Below are 17153 nucleotides of genomic sequence, written 5' to 3'. Positions count from 1 at the left end.
GTAACTCCTTCTATCATTCATCAGGTTATTCAAGCGCAACTCTCAGATCAACAGTGTATTGACCGGGTTTCGGAGTTAGCCTCCGGAGATGTTCCTTTTTATTCTATAGGGACTGATGGAGGATTGAGGTACAAGGGATGTTTAATTGTGCCTTCAGCTGATAATTTGAGAAATGTTGTGATGAGAGAGACACACACTTCTCAGTTCTCTGTACATCCAGGGGGAGACAAGATGTATCAGGACATGAAACGCCAGTTTTGGTAAGCCGGCATGAAAAGAGATATAGCTATCTTTGTCTCTAAATGTAGCACCTGTCAGATGATTAAGATTGATCATCAGAGACCGCCAGGATCGTTACAGCCACTTCCCATACCAGAATGGAAATGGGAAAGTATTTCCATGGACTTTATAGAGGGATTACCTACTTCACAGCAAAATCACAACTCTATTTGGGTCATTGTTGGTAGATTGACCAAGTCCGCTCACTTTCTGCCTGTTCGATCAAACTTTACGTCAGAACAGTATGCTAAGCTGTATATTGCAGAAATGGTGAAACTTCATGGTGTACCATTGCCCATCGTATCAGATAGAGATCCGAAGTTTGTATCAGGATTTTGGAGGAGCTTTCAGCAGGCTTTGGGTACAGAACTATATCTTAGCACTGCTTATCATCCTCAAACAGATGGACAGACTGAGCGAGTTAATCAGATTTTAGAAGACATGTTGCGGGCATGTGTTCTTGATTTTAAAGGCAATTGGGAGGAATATTTGCCGCTTTCAGAGTTTGCTTATAACAATAGTTATCAGAAAACTATTAGTATGGCACCATTTGAGGCTTTGTACGGCAGACCGTGTAGGTCTCCTGTCTGTTGGCTTGGAGTTGGTGAGAACAGCTTTTTGGGTCCTGAATTTATTAAGGACACGTCAGAAAAGATCGCTATCATTAGGGATCGGATGCGTACAGCTCAAAGCAGACAGAAAAGTTATGCTGACCGTCGAACTCGTGCTTTGGAGTTTAAGGTTGGTGATCAGGTTTTGCTTAAGGTTTCTCCTATGAAGGGAGTAATGCGGTTTGGGTCAAAGGGTAAGTTATCGCCTCGTTTTGTGGGTCCTTTTATGATTGCAGATCGGATTGGGGCAGTAGCTTATCGTCTGGCTCTACCAGATAATCTTCATAGAGTACATAATGTTTTTCATGTATCTATGCTGCGAAAATTTCTACGGGATGAAGATCGATACCAACACATTGATGTGGGTGAGATTGAGTTGCAACCCGATGCAACCTATTTGGAACAACCTTACTGTATTCTCGATCGTAGGAATCAGATACTGCGCACGAAGACTATTCCATTAGTACGTGTACAGTGGAGTCATCATAATGCTACAGAGTCTACTTGGGAACGGGAAGATATTATCCGTGCCAAGTATCCAGAACTTTTTACTACAGGTATGTAGTGAATTTCGGGGACGAAATTCCTTTATTAGGGGGGGAGAATGTAATACCCCGTAATTTTAAAGAATGTATTTAAATTAATCTTGTGTTAGGTTAATTAATTTTATTTATTTGTGCATACTACATTATTATATTAAGTTCATTTAATTGTGCATGTAAATTAATTGTGTATGTTAAAATAGTAAATTTATTCATTTAATTATGCATGTATTATTATTAATACTTTTATTTGTTGGTTATGCTTATATTAATCAATATTAGTTAATTAAAGTATTATTTGTGTTATATAGTATTATGATGATATAATGTATTATTTTGTAATAATAATAATTATATTAGTTTAATAATAATAATAATAATAATATAATAATAATAATTATAAAAGTTTATTAATAATAATATTAGTACTAATAATAATAATAGTTATAATAATAATAATAGTATTAAACCAAAGTCATGATGAAATTAGAGATTAGGATAGGATTGCATCAATGGTTATGGTTGGAATTGAAGCCTTATGGTTGGGAAGATGGTTAGTTGATGAAAAAATAAGATATTTGTAATATTTATATTATATATTTTGTATATAAATTAACTAGCTTGCCTTAGAAGAAAATAAAGGGAGTTAGAAGCAAAGTATAAATTCTAGAGAGCTATTTTATAAGAGTGAAAGGAAAAGAGAAAGAGAAAGAAGCTTGGACCGGTGTAGGCAATTTTACCCGACTACGCACAGACCGGCGGATTTATTTTAAATCCAAAAAGGCAAGTTATTATCTACTTTTCCCCTTTGAATTAATAAATTAATTGTTTAGCTTATTTTTATGCATAGAGCCAAGGTTAGGAGGTTAATAAATAATTAATTTTATTTTATTAAATTAATGGAATTTTAATTATATAGGATGGTATATATTTATTAAATGTCCTATGAAATTAATAATGGCTAAAAATAATTAAATAAGACTTTAGGGATTTTTCTAGAATTTTCTAGATTTTTCCGAGCATTTTCTGCAATTTCCGGTGACCTTCCGGCGAGTTTTCCGGTCGCCGGCAGTGGGGGAGACGACCGGAGTGATCCGGTGCGACGCGGCGCACCATAGGAGGGTGTACGCGCGCATCCTGGCCATTAGTGGAGTCTGATTTATCCGGTGCATCGCGGTCCATGATACCGCGGTACACCCGGATCTGTGGGCGTTGGATGGAGGGAAGATAGGGTGAGATGATCCGGTGTGACGCGCATGTAGGAAAGGTGATGCAGCCAACCAACCGGAGGACGCCACGTCAGCGGGAAGCCATCAACGCGCGCGTGGCAGCGCGTGCGCGCGCGTGGGACTCTCCAGACGCGCGTGGGAGCGCGTGGCTGATGCCAGACGCGCGTGGAGGCGCGTGGGAGAGTGGGGAAGGTTGGGCTGCGCGTGGGGAGGCTCTGGGAGGCGCGTGAGGGCGCGTGTGGGGTCCCTACAGCTGCTGGAAATTACCAGAATACCCCTAGGGCCTGTTTTGTAAATTCCAGAACCTTAAACTTGGATTTTTAGGTACTGTGTTGGTAATTACGGGTTTAACGGGCCACGAAATTATTATTTTAACACCCGTTACTTATTCTTATGACCGATTAATCTTTTCTAAGCATTTATTGGCTCGTTCTCAGTACGGATACTAATGTGGTTTATTTAACGACATTGTTAAATATAAATAGTGTTATTATCGTATTAAATGGTATCAAACATTACTGTTAAATTAAATAAGGCCATGGTTTTAGTCAGATAAATTATCCATGATATCTTATGGGATGTTTATACTGTTAATCGTATATAAACCATGATTATTATGCTGTGTGCATTGCAGGGAATAAATGGACTGTTTATTATGTCGCATTTATATTATATGGATGTGTTGCCATATAGAACCATGTGAGCTGACTAATAAGTTTAGACTCATTTATACCTTATGCATTCGTTGCGATAGACAGATGTGTGGCTGTCGGGGTATGTGGTTTAATATTATTGGCATGTGTTGCCTAATTGACATACTCGGTATATTTATTAATATTATTGGCATGTGTTGCCTAAATTGACATTCTCGGTATATTTATTAATATTGTTGGCATGTGTTGCCTAATTTATATGCTCAGTATATTCATCAGTACTTTGCGAGGTGTTATCACTGTGTAGTTCGTTATAGTCTGTGTTGTCAGTACCGTGCACCATGTATAATAGCTGATTTCCCGGGTAGGGAAAGGCGACACTTGACCACCTAGTGTGAGTCTAAGTGATCACCGTCTATTCTGGTTGAGGTCATGTTATACATCGGATAGTTCCCGTAGGATGTATACAGATATAGTACTCATCCGATTCATAATGATTAATTTATTTGATTCTCTGATTTGGGTCATAGTAGAGAGAACTTGCTCGTGGGGTTGACCCACCATTGTTGTTATTTCAGGATACGGTCAGTATCCGTTTCAAGGCTGAGGTTAGCAGTGTGGGACCATCATCCGAACTCATCTACTCTTACAATCCAGTGCAGGGTAGAAGTTTTATGTAATACTTCAGTTTCAGTTTTTATTTACTTTTGACGTTGAACTCTCAGGGTTATATTTAGGGATCCCTGACGTAGGATTTCCAAGTTGTAATGAAGTACTGTATTAAATAAAGGATGGATGGATGTTGTATTATTTAATGTTTCTTTCCTGTCTAAATTCTTTTATTTCCATCATTTTGTATTCCATGCTTGTATATTGCCAATTGTTTTTGATATCCCTCGTTTTTCGTGTATAAGCCTGATCAACTAATGCGTGGAAAATGTGGGGGTGTTACACATCAACACAACGAATCAGCAACTACCATCCCCCAAACAAGGCCCATACTCCGAAAATGGAATCTAAATACACAAATATATACAAAGCATATACAGATATATACATATATAAACTCAGTGTTTCGAAGCTCATCAATGGCAGATTTATCATGAAAATGGCATGGATTGAACATGTAAAGCATCTATGTATAAAATTTAAGCTTCAAAACCTAAATGAAGCCTTGGATCTTACCTCAACCGAAGAGAGAAGTGGAGATGAAGAGGGAGCGAGATTCGGGGTAAGCTTGATGTAGCCGGAGGTGTCACCAGAGATGAGGAAGATGGAGAGTGCATAGTGGCGATGACGAAAGAGAGAAAGGGGGTTAGAGTTTGAGAGAGTTGGATCGATCTTTGTAATCGATCTCAGAACTCTCGGTTTCTATTTTAAAAACATCCCCGATAGAGTTCGATCGATCGAACCGCAGATGAGATCGATCGAACTTAGTCTTTTCTCTTTTCAATTTTTTTTTTTAATTGAATAAACAATAATAATTAAAAACTAAATAAGCTAAAATATTTTTGTATTTTTGAAAACTTTTTGAAAAATAAAATAAAATGAAATGAAATGAAAATAAAATAAAATAAAAATGAAAATGAAAATATTTTTGGATTTTGAAATTTGAAAAGTCAAAATAAAGTCAAAATAATGAAATAAAGAACTGACATCGATCAGAACAGGAGTTCGATCGATCAGACAGAGAGTAAGAATATGCAGGTTTATAGCTCAGAAAATTAGCTAAGTGTTGGAACTTGCGATCGATCGAACTTGAATATTCGATCGATCGAAGAACTTCAGATCGATCTTGAAATGTTTTCGATCGATGAGTCAGAGAGCTGAAATATGCAGGTTGATTCAAGCTCAAAATTTTCTAAGTGTTGGAGCACGAGATCGATCAAACTTTGAAGTTGGATCGATCTAAGGTCTTCTGATCGATTTGAGAATTAGTTCGAACGATGGGACAGAGAGGTGATTTGGCCGCAGGTCAAAAAATTTTATAAGTGTTGGATGCAGGTGGAAGTTCGATCGATCGAACTCTCATTTAAGATCGATCGAACTTATGCAAAATGCTCAATCACAACACAAAAATTCATGCAATCCTAATCACAGTTCCTATCAATGCATATGAACCAAAAACAAGTATCTAGACTTCGCAAGAAATGAAATTTACGATAGAAATGAGGGAGGAATAGGGTTTTGACACCCTACAAAATGTTTTTGCTAGTCTTTAACGTCTCTAGCAATACGTTGGGCTCTTTTAGCCCAGATCAAAGATCTTATAATGCATCCCCTCCTTGTTGGGGTGATAGATGCTTTGAACTCCACCCAACAAATGGTTCTTTGAAGAACTTGTTGGATTAAGCTCAAAAGAAACTTTTGATCCTTTGTCTATGCAATCATAACCTTTGGGCTTCCATGCCCTTTCAAAGCAAGAATTTGAAACAACACTTTGAGAATGCAAGGTTGAAGATGATCCCTTTGAAATTTTGGTCTTACACAAAAGCTCACTTTCTTTACATTGAAAATCATGACATTTAACTACAACATAAACCTCTCCTTCATATTTGTCAAATGAATTGGGTGTGGGATTGAAGATATTTAACTTCACCTTCATGTGGCCAAATGAGATCTTCATTATCCCCATCCTACAATTGATGTTGGCATTAGCGGTTGCCAAGAAAGGACGGCCAAGGATAACGGGAATTTGGCTTTTAGGATTGCGGATCGGTTCCATGTCTATGACAATGAAATCAACCGGGAAGAAGAATTTATCAATTTTAATCAAAACATCCTCAATGACACCCCTAGGTTTCTTGATAGATCGGTTGGCAAGTGGCAAAACTACCGAGGTCGGTTTTAATTCACCTAAGCCCAATTTGATATAAACCGAGTATGGAAGAAGGTTAACACTTGCTCCTAAGTCAAGAAGCGCCCAATTAATGATATGATCACCAATGATGCATGATGTAGTAGGTGAACTGGGGTCCTTAAACTTTGGTAAAGTGTTATGTTGCAAAATTGAGCTTACTTGCTATGTCAAAACCATTTTTCTTGGTGCTTGGCTCTTGTTCTTCCGCTTTTGGGTGCACAAGTCTTTCAAGAATTTGGCATAAGCCGGAATTTGCTTGATTGCATCCAAAAGTGGAAGATTAACTTTTACTTACCTAAACATTTCCATAATTTCATTGGTTTTTGCCTTTTGCTTTTCCTTCGAAATGGACCCTTTTAAGGCATCCGGAAATGAAACTTTTTCAAACACTTTTTTAGAATTTTCTTTTGAACTCTCTTCAACACAAGAAGTTTTCAAATCACTTTGTTTCAAATCATTTTTCAGCAAAACTTTTTCAACATCATTTTTCAAAACTTCTTTTTCAAACACATTTTTCAAGACTTTCTCATTCACAAGATCATGTATATGCAATGAAGGAGGAATGGGATGTGAAACGGGACGGGTAACAACTTGAGGTTGCACCGGTTCACTCTCTTCATTGGACACTTCTACTTGATTGTCCACAACCCTACCACTCCGCAAGGTGGTCACCGCTTTAACATGTTCAATGGTGTGGCCTTCTGATGAGGAATGGGTTTCCTCAACACATTGTTGCTTAGGTGGGACATTAATAGGCCTCTTTCCCTTCTCTCTTGCATTAAGAGTGCTAGCTATTTGCCCTACTTGGGTTTCTAGCTTCGCAATGGATTGAGAATGGGAGTGTAACAATTGAGTGTTTGCCTCTAAAGTGCCCAAAGCATTTAAAACTTTCTCTTCAAAAGCGGGACTTCTAGCATTTCCTTGGGAATAAGATTGGTTTGGAAAATAAGAGTTAGCAAATTGATTCCCTTGTGATTGGTACAGCCTATAACCTTAGGATCCTTGGTTTTGAAGTGGAGGTGGAATGTACTTCCCTTGAAAATCGCCTTGGGAAGGGTTTGAGCACTCTCCTTGGTTTTTCCAAGAGAAGTTCGGATGATTCCTCCAACTTGGATTATAATGAGTAGCATAAGGATTGTTCCCTTGGTTCACAAAAGTTGCATTGACTTGTTTATTAGGTTCATTTTGCACTTGTCCGTGAGGACAATGAGAAGTAGAATGAAGAATACTAGAACAAGTCATACATGTTTCATTTGATGCACGATGAGAATGGTTAGGGAAGGAAGATACTTAGTTCGCCGAGTTTTGGTTAATCAAAATTTGATCAAACCTATGAGATAAAGACTTCATTTCAGCGGCTATTTCATTTGAATGGTCGACTTGATGTAAGCCAACACTCTTCCTACCTTATGAATTTCTACCATTCTTGGATGATAATGTTTTATGTAAAGAATTTTCACTCATGCTCTCATAAAGACGCCACACGTCATCCTCATGCCTATCAATGTATGAGCCACCCATGGAAGCATCAACCATACCCTTATAATTGTCTGATAAGCTCTCAAAGAAATATTGAATTAATTGCCATTTGGGCATGTCATAATGTGGACACTTCCTAAGCAACTCATTGAAGCGTTCCCATGCCTCATGAAACGTTTCTCCATCCCCATGTGTAAATTCTCTAATTGAAGTTCTCATAGCATTGGTTTTTGAAACCGGATAGTATTTCTTCAAGAACTCTTGTTGCATTTCTGCTTAAGAGGTGATTGAAAAAGGCCTAAGATTGTTAAACCAATACTTTGCCTTGTCTTTTAAGGTGAATGGAAAAAATTTGAGTCTTAAGACCTCTTTCGACATGTCCGTATATTTTACGATGGAACATACTTTAAGAAACTCATCCAAATGCTTGTAAGGTTCTTCACTTGGAAGTCCATGATAGTTAGGAAGCATTTGAATGATTTGTTGCTTAATTTCATAATGATGTGCTCTAAATGGAAGCAATTGGATGCATGTAGGTGTATTATACTCATTAGGCACATAATGGTCTCTTAAAGCAAGAGGTGGATTAGCTACTTCAGGTGCAACATGAACACCTTGGTTTTGAATTCCTTGATTGATGATGGGAGGTTGTGGAGCATACACTGGCTTTGGCATTCCATATGGAGCTTGGCCTTGTTGTTATGGTGGTTGGTGAATGTATGTCCTAGGCATGCCTAATGGTACTTGTATGTTCTCATTATGCACATTTGGATGAAGGATACCTTGTTGGTTTATGTGACCAAGGTCCTCAACATGATCATCATTATGGTCATCCATTGATGTAATGGATCAGGTAGAACTAGAACTTCCTCTTCCCCTATGATTTCTAACTATGGATTCAAGATGCAAATCAAGAGGGACAAGAGTTGGTCTTAGCGATCTACGACCATGCATGCACAAGGTGAAAACACATAAACACAAGGAATGAACAAACACTTCAACTTCACAACAATTTCAATGAAACTTCCTCCACAAACACTTAACCCATACTCCTACGCTTTAACAACAATGATGCAAAGAACAATTAAAAACAAGCCTCCACGCGGGCTCACGATTTAACTAAGGGATTGAGTAAAGAAAGTCTCACAAAGGTCCTTTAACACTTCAACTCCAAATTTAAAGCTTAGCTTAGCAAATTTTTTAATTTTTAGCTTTTTACTTTCTTTGCTTTGTTTAAATATTCCTTTGCTTGCTTCCTTTCCAACAATGCACCTAGTCAAGTAATAACAACACAATAAGTAACCAAAAAGAAAAATAAAAATAAAGTAAAGACATGATCAAAAGAATACTAATCTTAATTAATTCCACAATTCCGACGTTGCCAAATCAAATCAATCCCCGGCAACAGCGCCAAAAACTATGGTGTGTCACCGCACCACAAGCTTAAAAGTGTGCATTAGGGCGAGGGCCAAGTTTTACATTTATAAAAGCCTCTACTACCTTCACTAAAAATATAGTTAGGGCGAGTAGGGATCGTCCTAAGGGATTATGAGGATCGAACAAGGTTGTGGAATCGCTATTAGGACTAGTAGGTCGAGTGATCAAACAATTGGTTGGTTGGTTGATTAGACTAGAGAGCAACTAAATTAAACTGAGTGATAACAAAAGAATACAATTAAGAGCAAATAAAAGAGAGACGAGTCTTGGGGTTTAGAGATAACCATAAAGCAATGCATTTCTATACCATTGACAAGTGACTAATAAGGGCAAATGGTGTGTTGCAATATTGGTGTGTGTGTGTGTGTTTGGTTGATTCAACAAGCAAGGATGACTAGTTAAGCATGTATTGTCTAAACATCAGGTGAAAGGCACAATATATCTAAACAATGAAGCATATATTGTCTAAACAACATGTGAAAGGCACAATAAATCAAAACAAGTCATTAATCCTTTCGTTAAGCTCACAATCCAAATACAACACAAGGTTAGAGACATATGCTACTTGCATTCAAAAGCATAGATCATCAAACAACAAGCCTCCCATTTAACATTACACTATAACTACACTACATCTACACTACTAGCATGAAAATAAACTAAAGGAAAGGCACAATCCATCAAGGAATAAGTATGAACCATCAAGAAAATCACAAGAGCATTCCATTAAGCACTATGCTTTGACAATCTCTAAATTTATAGCATCAATACACATAGACATGCATCAATAACACAAAATCTAGAGACAAGCACATGAACATCTATTCTAACATATATAGACATGTGGGTAGAATGAAATGATCAATTGAAAGCATTTAACCACATAAATCATTGAACAATCAAGATCTATATATATCAAAGTGTCAAAACATTAATTACAACACTAATCCTTCAATAATACACAAGATTAAGATATAAAAAGCATGGTTGGGGCTAACTCTAGCCCCAAGAGGATGTCTAGCTACTCATGGTAATGTTGCTCCAACCCTCAAGGGCTAACTCCATGGAAGAAATCTGCTCCTTATTGATGAAGAACTCCCCCCTTTGTGTCTCTAGCCTCCTCCTCCTCTAAGCTTGCTCTCCAAGAGATGATATGATATGATATTGGCTCTCCCTTGTAAAAAGCAATCCTTATCCTTATATAGGTAGGTCAAATGACACCCAAAATAAGCTGGGGTAGTCCACACAATATTCCCCAATGATTGGATAAAGGACAACTTTCAATGAGCTGGAAATTTAACTTTTTCGCACTGGAGGAAGTTCGATCGATCGAACGTTGGACTTGGATCGATCGAACTTGGCTGAGATCTATCGAACTTAGGCTGGATCGATCTTCAATGGTAGCGCTTTTTGGATAAAAACAAATCTGAGATATTTTGAAGATATTTTTGGGAAAAGGACAAAAGTGGTTGGTAGGGTGGTACAACTAGATAAGATCAATCATTTGGATAAGGACAAAGCAGTTCGATCGATCGATCGAAGAATGGTGTTGGATCGATCGAACTTTTGAGATCTCTAAAAATGTCATCATGGCTCTGATCCATCTTGAAGTGCTGAGATCGATCATGTTGGATTGATCGAACTTTGATCTGAGATCGATCGAAGATGATGATTTACACCTTTTCCTTCCTTTTGCTTCCACTTGGCTTTTTTCTTTGTTTCATCCCAGAATTACTTCATGTAAGCTCTTATTTGGCTGAGTTAGCTTATTTTTGGGATAAGTGCCTGAAAATGGAAATAATACGAAATCAATCTAAAACGGTAAAGTAAGATAGATAAAGGTACTAGAATGCCTAAGCTTAAGGGCTTTAAATACGCACTTTTCAGCGCTCATCAGTCATCACTGAGCTTAAAAAATAGATTATCATTTTTTAGGATAAGGTAAGTGTTGCTAACTCATTGAAGGAATGTCTTGCTTTTAAAAATGATTATCTTGAAATTGAATTAAAATCTGAATAAGATAAACTGAAAGGATTCAATTTGAGTCGCAACAGTTTGAATAAGATAATCAACATGGGTAAGGATGTGAATGATAAAACAGGGTTAGGATATGTAAAAGGGTCTTCTAGTAATCAAGGTAAAACAAATTTTGTTAAACCTGCTATTGTGACTAAACCATGTTTATCTGATGCATCGCATTATGATATGACTTATGTGCTTAAATTGTTGCATTGCACTTTTTGTGAAAAAAAATGGACATAAATATAACTCATGCATTCCCAGGAAAAAGGAAGACTTTTCTAAAATTCATTCTCAAAATTCTCATGCTAAGAAAAAGGTGCGTTTAAGAAGGAAAAAGAAATTAACACCTAAGGTTTCTAGAACTGAAATTTTGCCTAAGAGAGAGGTAAATAATGTTAAAGAATTTCAGGAATTGAAAGTGAGAACTGTTTGGATCAAAAAGTCTGATTTGATCAAGTATGTGCCTGTTGAGTCCGTGAAATAAGTTTCCAAAAGGACTTCACCTTTAAACTGAGTCCTATGAAATTCAGTGATCATGGCTTGTGTTTAAAAGTAAACTTTTGTTGCCATTGGATCACTTGTTAGGGTTTGGTTAGGGTTTTGAGTTTCTGATCATAGTCTTTATGATATATTTGAGAAAATTCTTTCATTGAATTTACGATCTATCTTTGAATGCAAATTGGACACATGATTTTTGATTAAAAATAGATTTTTGGCTTGTAATCTATACAATGAAAGTTCATTTGTATTGTTTAAGGGATGTTTAGATTTGAATCTCTTAAGTTCATAACCTTTACGCACTAGTCCAAATCTGAAAAATTGATTGAAAATCTTTAATTTGTTGACTAGGGTATATTGATCATAAAATTTATAAAGGTTATTGTCTAAAAAAAAAAATAGGAGTTTAAAAAAAAAAAAAAAAAAAAATGATTGAAAAAAAATTTAGCTTGAAAAAGAAAAAGGAAAAAAATGCTGAATTCTTATGTTTAGAAAATGGTACCTATTGAGATGTGTTCGAAAGCTCCCATTAAACTTTGAAGAGTAGCTAATTGAGTAAAAAGAAAGGTGGAGATAAGTTGAATTGGGGAATTGATGTCTGCTCTTTAGAGTGAAAGCCACCTAACTTAGAAAAATTGCTCAAAGACAATTTTATCTTGATGTTTTTTGTTCAATATGGTTTAGACAATGATTTATTGATAATTGATTGGAAATTGATGAGATGCACACACACACTTGACCTTGCTAGATTGATTTCTAAATGTTTCATTAAATTTTGCAAGTTAAAATTCATGTTGTGATTATTTCCTGAGAATTGAAATTGATTGACTATTCTGTAGAGTCGAAATTATCGTTCATAGATATCTCTGAAATTTTCTGGAAATATTGAATCAGGTATGGACTTGAAAGACTTTGGTTGACCGCTCAATGATTTGTTTTTATTTTTGTTTTGTTTTAAAATAAAATAAAATAAAATAAATTGAATTTTTTTTTTTGAAAAATTATAAAAAAATTCAAAAAGAGTTTTTGTCTTTAGGTTATAGTTTTTTTTTTTTTTTTGTTGGTTTGATTATTGAGTAAATCATAAAGTACAAAGAAAAATTTTGAAAATTTTTCAAGTAAGTATACTGTCATGTTCCTACCAGTTCAATGTTCAAAAGAGCAATAGATAAGTCTCTGGAGCTTGGCTACCGGTACCATAAATTTGGTACTTGTTCAAAAGTGGTTCACAACCATGATTTGCTCACTGTCCAGTGAGAACCGGTTCCCATTTTGGCTACCAGTTCCTGGCAGCGGGCATAGGCTTATATGAAACCCATTTTGGCATTTTATTGGATAGTGTTGCATATATTATTTTTCTCTCTCTATAGTGCTTTCTTTCATTACATATATATATCATATATATCTTCCTATATTGCTTCAAATCTTGCATCATTCTCATCATATTGCAAGTTTGAACATAGAATCATCCATTTGATCTTGAGATAGAAGATTGGAAGTTGAAAAGAAGTTTTGAAGAGAGTTTGAGGAGGTTGGGTTTGAAAGAAACTTTTAGTGGATTTGGTTAAGATTTATTGAAGATTCTTGGGGGTTTTACATTGAAGCTATTGGGTTTTACTTTGTGCTTGATTGTTGATTGTTTTTGGGAGTTTTTGAAGAATCAAATTAAGTTTGCCAAGAACAAGTGTTGAAGCGCACTCCAAGTGTTCAACAAATTTACTGAGTGAACTCCGAAGCTTCAAACCAAATTTCTTCAAACACTAAATGCCTCTGACACTATCCAAAAAGGACAAAGGCAAGGGTATTGCGGCACCTCCACCTCCCAAGAGGGCCCGAATGACAATTTCTATTCGGGAACCACAAGAGGGTTCAACGGCTCCAACGGACGCTCCAACTTCTCCTGTGCACTCTAGCTCTCCTACCACTGAGATACCACCTGGGTATCCGTCAGTTTCTGACACTGGGAAGGTTCAGTTTGCTTCAGAACACTTCTACAACGACCATGCTTGGCAAGTATACAATAAAGTGTATAAGGACTGTCCAATAAAATCGAAATGAAATGTGAACTTGAAGAAGTTACGAGATAGTTCGGGAAAGAAATTGATTGACTACATTGAGAAGCACAAATGGTTGTTCTTTACCACAATGGCTAACTCCTACAGTCTAGACTTAGTTCACTATATCTACTCAAATATCCGAAAAGTTCATGATTCGGGATATTTTGAGGTGTCTTTATTCGGGAAAGACTATATTGTGCATACTAATGTGATTGGCAAAGTTCTTGGCATTCGCAAGAATTTTTCAAACACTGGCTATCGTATTCCACTGATACATTCTGGCTTGAAGTGGGAAGATATTTGCAATGAGTTATGTATGCCAAACTCACCAAGGTTCCTTGACTACATTCCAAATCACTATCTTATAGATGATGAGGCTTTTCTGAATTTGTTTGCCATCTCAAATCTGGGTTATTTTGGGAAGAAAGATGTGATCTCTTGAGATCGTGCAGAGGTATTTTATCTCCTATCTATTGATGCAGAGATATATCTTGATTCTTCTATATATAGACTGATGATAGCGCACTAGAAGAACAATTCCAAGAAGAAATCATCTTCATTCCCTATGATCATTATGGGGTTATATCGGCATTTTGAGATTCCTCTTCCACCCCGTGTTCACCATATTGAGATTATGTCCGAGATGGATGTTAGGGATTTTAACAAGTCCAAAGCTGCAAGAGCTTCGTCCAGGAAAGCTAGCACGGGTGCAGCTGCGTCTTCATCATCTCTTGCTTAGGTTCCTACGCTTTTTCTGACTAAACAGGCGTTTAACACTCTGTATGTGAATTTACTCTATTCGTTGATTCTTTAGAATCAACAAGCCTTGATGGATGCTGTTCGTGATCTTCAAGAGGATGTTAGGTTGCTTAAGGAGTAAAGGACGGGTGGTACTTCTGAGGATGTATACAAACCAGCCCCTCCAAATCCGTCACTTGTGGCTGAAGATGATAGAGATGAGGATGACGAGTCAGATGATGATGCAGAGGATGATAAGGATGTTAGTGGGAGTGATATTGATGATAGTGCTGATGATGGTGATAAGGAGATTCCGACATCTACCGTTCCATTCCTGATGCGTGATTCTATGTTCTTATTATTCATGCATCATTTTTTATCAGTTTTTACATTGTCATGACTTGATATTTTTGGATATTCTGTTTTGGTTTCTGACATGTATTAAACTGATTCTTGTTTACTTTGTTTGAGTATTGTTTCTCTCTGGTTAATTTGTTATTACTTTGTCAATTTTGTTCCAAAAAGGAGGAGAACAAGATTACATTAACGGGGAGAAAAAATCTAAAATTTTTGGATAATTTATTTAGGGGGAGTTTTAAACTTGTTTTATTAAACTTTCACGGGTAGTTTTGCTTGAATCATGTGCAAGAATTTAGGTAAACTTTTGTCCAATAGCTGACGAGAACAGAGATAAAATATTTCTATGGTTCCTTAAACAATTGTAATTTATTTTTTTGTTTTGGGTAGATTATAAATTGTTTTTAGGGCTTTGTAGGGAAATTGCCAAAAAGAGAGATTGTTAGATATATTTTTGTAAATTGGTACATTTCGGTAACAAAACAAGTCCTAGTCGAGTTGTACTTTCAGTTACTATATCAGGCTTGACATCAACTGCGGACTTCAGAGGTTGAACAGAAGAGGAAAGTACTATTGATCATCAAAAAGGAAAGAACAATGATTAGGACATTGTTTCCCACTTAGGACACATTGATATACATGGTATATTTTTTTAGTTCCAAAAATACAGAATTTCCAAGTTCATATTGGATTATGTCAAGTGGGAACCGGTACCAAGATTTGGGAATCGGTTCCAGAAGCTAATACTCGAGAAACAACTCTCTGTCAAGTAGGAACCGGTACCAAGATTGGGAACCAGTTCCACATGTCCTGATTGCAAAAGGATTCTAGTTTCCTTGTTCTGTATGATACCTTTTTTATCCAACTCTCCTTCCAAGTCCTATACATGAAATTTCCTTTATATTTAGAAGGAATAGGACTTTGCAAACCTCTATATAGACCATGTCAAATACATTGGTTTAGGTACGGCTTCTAATTATTATTCATATATCATACAAAGCCTTAGGAAGTTTATCCCTCTCAGAAAATCAAAGTTGATTTTTCTGTTGTCTTCCTAGAACATACACATATTCACCTAGTTAGGTTAGAGTTGTGAAGTTCAAAATACTAATCGTGATCATACAGTTGTATCTATAATGATAAGACAAAGCATATTTTTTTTTACATCATTCAGACGATTGAAGAACAGAAGTAAAAGCAATCACACTTTGAAAGGGTTGGAGCATTCGAGTAGTGTTGTCTAATCTACCTGCTACTCTTCTACAAATATCAAGTATAAGCCTGAGGTCAAGTTGCTGTTAGACGGGGAGTCGCAAAGCCAGAGGATTGTCAGCAGTTGGTGTTTGGTATAACAATAGGGTGTGAGCCAGAGTCAAAGTTCGATATACTTTGTTTCAAGCATAGTGGATTGATTTACTTTGGACTGCACAGTCCACGAGGTTTTTCCTATAATAGTTGATGTATTTTATCAACTAGGATTTCCTCGTTAAAATCCTGATGTCATCTCTAACTTTATACTTTGCTTTATTTTATCTGCATGTGATTAACTGTTTAATTGTTGAAATATAAAATAAGTAAAGTTGGTAATGACACAGATCTGTTTTACAAAACTAATAAAAACTTTCTAAGTATTTTGCACTACGTACGACTCACATTTTTTTTATATAAGGCAATTAGAACCCATTAAGGAGTTTCATGTTCTCTCTCCTTCCAGTCATCTATTCCAATCAATTTACAAAAGAGACTAAGTTGGACTAGATCTTTACGATTTGAACCAAGCCCATTAATTGGTTCTGGCACGCCCGCATCAAGCCAATTTTTTAATCGGCAAGCTTAGTTGATTTAAGGGATCAACAGATTATTAGGAAGGCATTGATAAAGGTCATTCCCTTACACAATTAAGTGATCGATTTGAGTTTTTAAGAGAAAAGAAAAGACCTGGAGAATAGAGAGATTTGTGAGCTAACAAACGGAGATGAAGAGGAAGAAAGCCATTGCCGGGGAAAAGGTGTTCAATTATGAAGCAATTATAGAATGTTGTTTTTATGATCTTAAATTATAATTTTTGCTTGATAGGAGAAGAAGTCCTAAATTATGATTTTTGTTTGATAAGAGAATCAGAGATTGAGGGTATATATAGGGTCGGCCAGTGATTCTCAAAATTTTGAGAGGTCTTTAACAAACTTTCAAATTCGAAACCCTTTATACATGTGCAAAAAAATTTATAAGAGTACAGGATTTTCATTAAAATGAAATGATAAGCACATAAAACATATTAATGTTCAAAATACACAAAACAAAACCCGAAATGAGAATCAAAGTCAAAAACTCTATGTGGCCGAGAGAAGAAGAAAAGAAGAATTGATTCATTCTTTTTCCTTTTTGAAAAAA

General features: G+C 36.2%; 1 pseudogene; it reads left to right on the top strand.

The window, feature by feature from the left end:
* The first annotated feature begins 7768 nt into the window (after positions 1-7768).
* LOC132301980 (small nucleolar RNA R71) lies at positions 7769-7867 on the top strand (annotated as a pseudogene).
* The last annotated feature ends 9286 nt before the right edge of the window (positions 7868-17153 follow it).

This window comes from Cornus florida, unplaced genomic scaffold, assembly GCF_030987335.1.
Source record: "Cornus florida cultivar Cherokee Brave unplaced genomic scaffold, ASM3098733v1 CherokeeBrave_3.0.0_Hap2_Chr03, whole genome shotgun sequence".
In the NCBI taxonomy this organism is placed as follows: Eukaryota; Viridiplantae; Streptophyta; class Magnoliopsida; order Cornales; family Cornaceae; genus Cornus; species Cornus florida.
Note: the sequence above shows the minus strand (reverse complement) of the source record. Positions and strands in the feature narration are given on the sequence as shown.